The following is an 8,442-nucleotide window of genomic DNA, read 5'->3' on the forward strand; positions in this document are numbered from 1 at the left end:
CACAAGAATGGTGCTTTGAGCCTAGCAGCCACTCTGTATAAGAAAGATGAGGTTTTTTTGTGTGTGTGTTTTTTTTGTTTTCTCCTGCAAAGATTTACAGTATTGGAAACTCTACAGTGGTGGTGGTGTGCTGTAAAGCTGGTTCTGACTCCTAGAGACCCTGCATAGGGTTTCCAATGCTATAAATTTTTGTGTGAGCAGAAAGCCTACTCATTCTCCCTTGGAACAGCTGGTAATTTCAAATTGCTGACCTTGAGTGTAGCAGCTCAATGCATAACCACTACACTACCAGAGCTCCTTTGGAATCCTATATAAGGTCACTGTAAGTTAGCCCTGTCTTGGAGCACTTAATCATAAAAACAACATTTAAAGTTTGTAATCAATGTAAAAAGGAGCTCTAGGAGCATAGTAGTTATGACTTGGGCTGCTAATCTAATGGTCAACAATTTGAAACTACCAGCGGTTCTGAAGAAAGATGAGGCTTTCTGCTCCTATAAAGATTTACAACCTCGGAAACCCTATACAGGGTTACTATGGGTCGGAACCAAATTCAAAGCACATAACCACCCAAAACCACAAGTCAATGTAAGTGTACATTAAAATGTTTCCATGTGGTCTCTACTGTATTAGAAATTGTTTATCACTGCAATCCTATACATTAGAGCAGAAATGCATTCTACATGTATATTCTAATCAGATATAACTTAATATATTTTAATACATTCTCTGGTTAGTGAAAGAAAAATCTGATGGTCTGTTCTTAAGCCTTTCTAACTTCAGGCTTAGGCTTTCTCTTGGCCATTATATAAGTAGGAGATGCACAAGTGATATAGCCCTCTGGAATTTGCACCGTGGTTGGGTTCTTTTCTTTTGAATTTCTTCTGATTGCTCCTTTTTGTGCTTTCTTCTGTAGAGGACAGTCTAGTTTATCTGCTGTGGATTCCTCTTGGAAAGGAATGCAGACTCGAATTTGAATTAAGAAAATGAAAAACCTTCCAGTAGGTCCTGGCAAAGCATCTCCCATGTCCCGGGTATATTTTGTACATCCTGAAACTGCACAATGTGGCCTTCATGGCTATGGCTGCAGAGGAACTGGTAATATCTTTTTTTTCATTGACATAAATGACAACTATTTGAGGGCTTCAAAAGGTTCTTGGGAAAATGTCACTATCTTTTTTTTTTTTTTAACTCATCAAAGTTTATTATGGCAATTAATCAGACGACGTCTGGGCAATCATACATTCAGTTCAAAGGCACTTGGCCAGTGTAGTCCATTAGTGATTTTTTAATAAATAACTTATGAGCAGCAAGCAGAACTGGCAAGTATCCAACATATGGCATATCCCCACGGATGGCATGCAGGCCAGGTTTGAGGGGGTTAGGCACCAGAAGGTCAAGTTTGGCCCCAAGCATGTACTTCCAGGCCCCACCAGATGCTGGACAACCCAGGAGTTGATGCTTCAAGGCACAACTTTCTGACTGGCGTCAGCTCCATAATCTATGCTGGAGCCTGGGTCACACGTGAACTAGAGTTAATGCTTCCCTCATTGCCCCCTTGATCTTTCGTGGTCACTATCATTCCACTACATGCTGAGTGGGCCACATTCTGAAGACAGGACAGACACAACGAAGCAAACTAGAACACAAGCAATTGTGTTCTAGAAAGCACCATTTTGATGTTACTGTTGGGGCTGCTCTTAATGTCTGTCTTAGGAAAGAAGACTGGGACAGTGGAGGGAGGGAGATAACACCAGGGGGATACAGGGAAGGAGCTGTCCCAGATGAGATTCAAGGCACTAAAGGGGTCACACAGGACAAGAGTTCAAGGTCAGCTATTAGAGTTATGACTTGTCTGTGACTTACAAATAAGGGTTCTTCCTCATTCTGGCCTCTCCCTCTAATACAGTGTCCTGACCCTAGCCTGGTCGGATACAAGGCACTGCCCCCTGGGCATCCTTGAATTTCAGGGATGGAATGGTCAAAGGTTGTGGTTGAGGTGTCAGTAGGGGGAACCTAAGGCCCAGACCGGCCCCTGAAGTGGAGGGAATCCATAGCGAAGGGTGGGCCCTGAGGGGTAGGGGGGTTTGGGATGTCTTTGGAAGCCTAGGAGTAGAGGCTGGGTGGGGTATGGAAGTTTCCCTCCTGTAGAGAGGTAGGGGGGTTGCTGCTGAGGATATCCAGGACTGAGGGCCTGGCCTCCAGCCATGGGGTACCCAGGGCCAGATGTTGAGTCACCAACCAGCTGGGGCTTCGGGATAGTCTGGCTGGTGTGGTATGCTCCTCTGGGGGGACCAGGAGTTGCCCCCCACCACAGGCCTGGCTCCAGGTGGGGCTGGTGAGAACGTGGGGCCCAAAGGCACACTGTAGGCTGGGAGACCACTGGGAAGTGGGCTGGCTGCAGCGCTTCCTGCGTGGTGGGGCCTGTGGGCATGGCCAGAGATGGACTGTAAGGCAGGGGGTACGGAGGTACAGCAGATGAAGGTGGTGGGCCACAGGAGACATCACCTGGGGGGCCGGGCAAGGCGGGGGTGGCGGATGGGGTGGCGGGACATCCCTGATAGGCTCCTGGGAGCCCTGGGCTTCCTTACCATGTCCGGGATCTTCTCCACGAGGACCCGGCGCAGGTGAGACAGCACCCTCATGGAGTAGAAGTTCTCCAGAAATATCTCCAGGAACTTCTCCGCCATGGCCTCAGATTCCTCTTCAATCTTCAGGCCTTCGACCTGCAGAAGTTCTAACAGAGTTCCTGGCTGCAGCGCTGAAGAAAAGGTCTGCCGTCAGTTCCCGGCACCGCTCTACCAGTTTCAGGAGCTCCTGGTACTTGTCCAAGGGTTTTGAGCGGCTCATCTCCAGGGTTGTCTGGAACTGCAGGTTCTGCTCATCCAGGCTTAGGTTCGTGCCCAAAGTCATCTACCGTTCCAGCTGCAGGTCCTGGACCTTTGTGGACTCCAGGACCCATCGCTTTATGGCTTCTGGGTCATTCTTAATCTGTTCCAGTTCCTCCAGGGTCTTGTCTTTCAATGTCTCCATCTTCCTGCTGGGGCTGCTGCCGCCGCCACCTCCACAACAGCTTAAACCCAAATGTCACTATCTTTAATTCTATTTTTCCATGAACTTTGTGAAGGATGGCAAGACTTCATCTCATGCACATTGGATACACTATCAAGAAGGGACATATCCTAGAAAAAGACATGATGTTTGGAAAAGTAATTGCACTGCTACTGGCAATGAGTCAGTTCCTACTCAGAATGACCCTATATATGAAAGTATAGAGCTGTCCACTGCAGTTTTTGAGATTACGAATCTTTATAGGAGCAGAGAGTCTCATCATTCTCCAGAGATGGTTGGCTTGATCCACTGACTTTGAGGTTAGCAGTCCAGCTCTTAACCCAAAATAACAACACAGTTCCATAGAAAAGTAGTTGTTGCTTTTATTAAGTGTCATTGAGTAAGTTCCGACCTACAGTGACCCTACATAGGGTTTCTGAATTTGTAAATTTTTGCAGGAACATTAAGCCTCATGTTTCTCCTGAAGAGCAGCTGATGGGCTCAGACTGCCAATTTTGTAGTTTACAGTCCAGTGTTATTCTACAGAGTCACCACACTCCCCTGGAAAAGTAAGTGACCAAAATAGAGAAATACTTTCAAGTAACTGGACTGACACAGTGTATACAATGCCTTCAAATCTAGCACCAGTTGTGAAGATGGAGAAAGAGGGGATGCATTTTGTACCATTGTATGTAGGTTAAATTCCTCTGGCAGCATAGTGGGTCAAGTATTGAGATGTTAACTTAAAAGTTATTGGTTTGGAGAACCCACGTGGAGGTTACGGACACGCAGCTCGCAGCCTGTTCAGAGCTCGTGCGGGGAAGGCCCAGTCTGCAACCCCAGCCTGCTGCCCAGGCCCTGGACCTCAAAAAGCCCTGGGGTCCAGCTGGAGAGAACATGGGATGCGATTCGTGGAAACGCTGTGTAAGGCCTCATGCAGAGGGAGGAATCAATGAGGCCGAGTGCCTTTGGAGCCAAGCTGTCCCTGCTGTACAGGGTCGCTGAGTTGGAATCAACTCAACAGCACTTAGCAGCAACAACAAAGAATATAAGGAGCTCTGATAGCACCGTGGACTAAGCATTGGATTGCTAATCACAAAGTTGGTAGTTCAAACCTACCAGTCACTCCACAGGAACCAGATCAGGCTATAGTCTCCCATAAAGAGACTGACGTTCTCAGAACCCTCCTGAGCGGTCCGGCTCTGTTCCGTACAGGGCTGCTGGGAGTTGGAATCTACTCAATGGCCATGGATTTAACACAGAATAGGAAAGGAAGGAAAGGTTTTATTGATGAATTCTCTAGACCACCTTGAGGTTTGACCTGTGGAGCACATATGGTGGGTCATGTCTTTGCGATGTCTGTCCTGTTAGAATTTTCAGACATTTAATATATAAACAAAGACATCCAACAGAAAATGGTCAGTGGGAGTTACCATGACAATGTATGTAGTGTTGGTATCAGAATGGACACATAAATCCTGGAACAAAGTGGAGAATCCAGAAATAGATGTACACATACATGAAAATCAGGTTTCAACAAAGGTGCCAGTATAACCCATATTGGTAAGGAAAAGAACAGATAGGTTTTTCAATAAATGGCGTTAACACCTAGCTATCCATATGGGAGAAAAGGAATCATGACCATTACCTAACACCACACACAGACAAACTCAAACCAGTCCAGAGATATAAACATACCAGTGAAAACTGCAGAACTTAGACAGAAGAACAGAGAAGAAAATCTTAGGGCACAACCAGTACTATGCACACAAGGAAGCAAACACATACTCTAGTGTCTATGGAATGGAGGGAGAAAAAGAACGAGAGATAGGAAGCTGTGGAAAGACGAACCACAGTTGTTAATAGGATTATATGTGGGACAACAGCATGGAGCTGCTCATCACCAAAGAGGGCCACCAGATGACCTCCCAGTCTGTCACACCTGTGATGGGTTGAAATGGGTCCCCGGAGAAGATACGCTGAAGCCGTAACTCCTGGCAACTGTAAATGTGAACTCGTTTGGCGATAGGGTTGACATTGGGATAGGGTGGTCCAAATCCCAGAGGACCCAGAGAGTCACACAGAGGGAGAAATGACCAGGTGAAGTTGGAGTGAAGCCATGATCACCAGTCATCAAAGAGGCTGGGACACAGCCTGGAACAGATTCACCCTCGTCCCTCAAGAGGAATCAACAGAGTGGGAATTTCAGGCTCCCAGCCTCCAAAACTGTGAACAATACGTTTCCGTTCTGACAAGCCATCCAATTTGTGATACTTTGTTTTGGCAGCTCTGCTCTAGGGTAGCTCCTTTCAGATGGAGTGTGGGCTGACCATGTAAGTTGTTTTAGCCAGTAAAATGCAGCAGAAATGATGCTACTCTTGTTCCAGACATAGCCTTAAGGAAGCAGTCTGGCTACTGGGATGGAGAGACCACCCAGCGAGGTCTCAGGGAGAGGTGGATGCTCTAAGAGTACAAGGACAAGAGAAAGGCCTCGCATCTGAGCTTCTGATGGAGCCTCCACTTTGCAGACATCTCTGCTGAGGGGACAGACATGAATGTGCCACCTGGGACATTGAACCCAGCCAAGCCTCCATGCTTGACTGCCGTCTCACAGGCAGAACCACCTGGCTGAATGAACCCTGTCAACACACAGAACTTTGAAAGATCAAATTGTGGTTTCAAGCCACTGTGGTCTGGAGCAGCTTGTTACACTACAATAGCATGGCTTTTCCCCCCCACTAGTATTACTTCTATAATCAGAAAAAAACAGCAATTACAAACCTGAATACCTAATATCATAATGCCATCATCCAAAGATAGGTTCATTTATTCTTACTCCATGTTGGCATGCCTTTTTAGTTTTTAATTTCAACAGAATTTTATTAAAGCATGTACATTGTTGAAAAAGTCAAATACTATAAAAAGCTTAAAAAAAAAAAGTTATTGATTTGTATCCACCAACTGCTCCATGGGAGAACAATGAGGCAATCATCTTCCTTTAAGAATTACAACTTTATAGACCCTATGGAGCAAATATACCCTATTTAGTGGAATCATTATGAGTTGGTATTAACATTCTGTAAATGAGAGTTGAGGAGGTACATAATGTTGTTATGATTCAGAACTGGCTTGAAGCAACAAAAATATGCAAACGAGACTTAATGAAGATACACAAGGAATGTTGTGCAAAAAAGAGGTTGAATCAGATACTGTGGGTTAACATGAATAAAACAAGAGAAAAAAAAAAGGTTACTTTGTCAAAAGTGTTCTAGGTGCCAGGGAAAATTTGAAAATAATAGATATCTAGGGAGGAATAAGGCATCCTAGAGTGGCGCTCTGGGATAATGCACTGGACTGCAGGATTGGTTCGAACGAACAGCAAGGTCAGTGAATCAATCTCATCAGATGCTTCTTGGAAACCTTAAACCCTATAGAGGGATGCTGTTAGTCAGCACCCATTTAATGACACTTAATAAAAACATCAACAATAAAGTGTCAAAGATAAAATTGTGAAATATCATCAATTGAAAATTATTACTAAAAGAAAAGTTTTTAGTTATATTTATTAATTAGGTCTATAATATATACAGTTAGCTATCCTTTTTTTTATTGTAAATGTCAACATAATCTCCAAAATTTGATGAGATACAAATTTGAAAAGATAATTTTATTACCCTTGAAACCAAAGTAAGGGTAATATGTTTCCTTTCTGTGAGAAATAAATCTTAATACAAATACTGATGGTGTTTAACTTCTTTATTTGTATTTGCTATATGTAATCCCTCCACAATTTATTTGCCAAACAGTCAATATTATTGAAAATTTACTATATGCAGAAATGCTTCTGGTACTGAGTATAAAATCATGAGAATACAAAATATGAGTTGGAATTGACTTAATGGCATACGTTTATTACTCCCTTGTTTGTTGTTGTTAAGAGCTCTCGAGTTGATTCTGACTTGAGGAGCAGCTGGTGAATTTGGACTGCCAACATTGCAGTTGAAACCAACCTTGTGGTCTAGTGCATTATTCCACAGTGCCATACCAGGATTCCTTATTCCTCCTTAGACAACTACTATTATTTTCACAGTGCCACACCAGAATTCCTTATTCCTCCTTAGATAACTACTATTATTATTTCCCTGGCACCTAGGACACTTTTGACAAATTAATCTTTTTTTCCCTGTTTTATTCATATCTTCTTATAGTTAGCTTTGGTTTTGTTCACATATTTTAATTTTTGTTTACCTGTTCATTTTCCTCTACTAATTTCCCCATATACTTCTTCCTAATAATTTGTTTACATCCTTCTCTGTTTTTAACTCTCTTATTTGTAAAATGAGCTCATTAATTATAAAATATTCCTATCTTAATGTTCTATTTAAAAGTATATTTATTCCTCATATTATAACACTTGTTGATCTTAAAAACATTGATATGTTTATTTTTATGTTATAATTTTATTTTATAATTCAAAAATATATTTTTCCTTTGGCTCATGAATACTTTCAGAGTGGATTCTTCTTTAAATTTTAATTTATAACTTCAAGGAAGATTTTGATTGACAATTTTCTTTTGATTTATGATTGTATTACTTTTTGGTAAAGGAACATGGTCTGAATTTTATCCATTCATTGATACTTGGAAACTCCGTCTATCAATCTAGTGCATACTTAGTTTTTTCAATATTTTTATGTGTGCTTGAAAAAAAAAAAACATAAATTAGCTAATTTTGGAGAACAGGATTTTATAAACACACACATATATAAATGTGGTATAATGAATCAATCACATTGCCAAATTTATCTAGAGTGTTTTTTATCCTATACTGATACTAGAATCCACTGTCATTGAATCAATTCCAGCTTATAGTGACTCAATCCATCACATTTTCAATTAGCAATTTGACTGCTGCATCATCAAGGATTCTTTTCATACTGATTTTAAGTATTAGCAACCTATTACAATTGTGCAAGGGACTAACAGATTGTGCTCAGTTAACTGGAATTTATAATCAAATTTATAATTCCTGATGTTTAGTTTTCATAATTATCCTGTTGTTCTGTTCTGTAATCTTGATCTTTACTGAAAATTTTAACTTTTCTGACTACATACTTAACCTGTAGATTCTGTTACTAACTTATGGTCCATTCCTTATTGCTATCTTCATATATAAAACCATGCTATTCCTTTCACCTACGGTTTCATTTCTCCTTTTTGCTTTATTCTCATTAGTAATTTTCCAATGTTAAACAGTTTCTCTCCCTGCCAATCCTGCAGGTACTTTATCACTGTACTTCTAGAAGGATTTCAGATGACAGCTCCAAAAACTGCTTCTGACTGTTAATAATGTAGACAAAGTAAGCACAATAAAAATTATTTTTACTTAATGTT

General features: G+C 41.7%; 1 pseudogene; it reads right to left on the reverse strand.

Annotated features, from left to right (window-relative positions):
* Positions 1-1,999: 1,999 nt before the first annotated feature.
* LOC102814279 lies at positions 2,000-3,030 on the reverse strand (annotated as a pseudogene).
* Positions 3,031-8,442: the final 5,412 nt, after the last annotated feature.

This window comes from Chrysochloris asiatica, unplaced genomic scaffold, assembly GCF_000296735.1.
Source record: "Chrysochloris asiatica unplaced genomic scaffold, ChrAsi1.0 scaffold00225, whole genome shotgun sequence".
In the NCBI taxonomy this organism is placed as follows: domain Eukaryota; kingdom Metazoa; phylum Chordata; class Mammalia; order Afrosoricida; family Chrysochloridae; genus Chrysochloris; species Chrysochloris asiatica.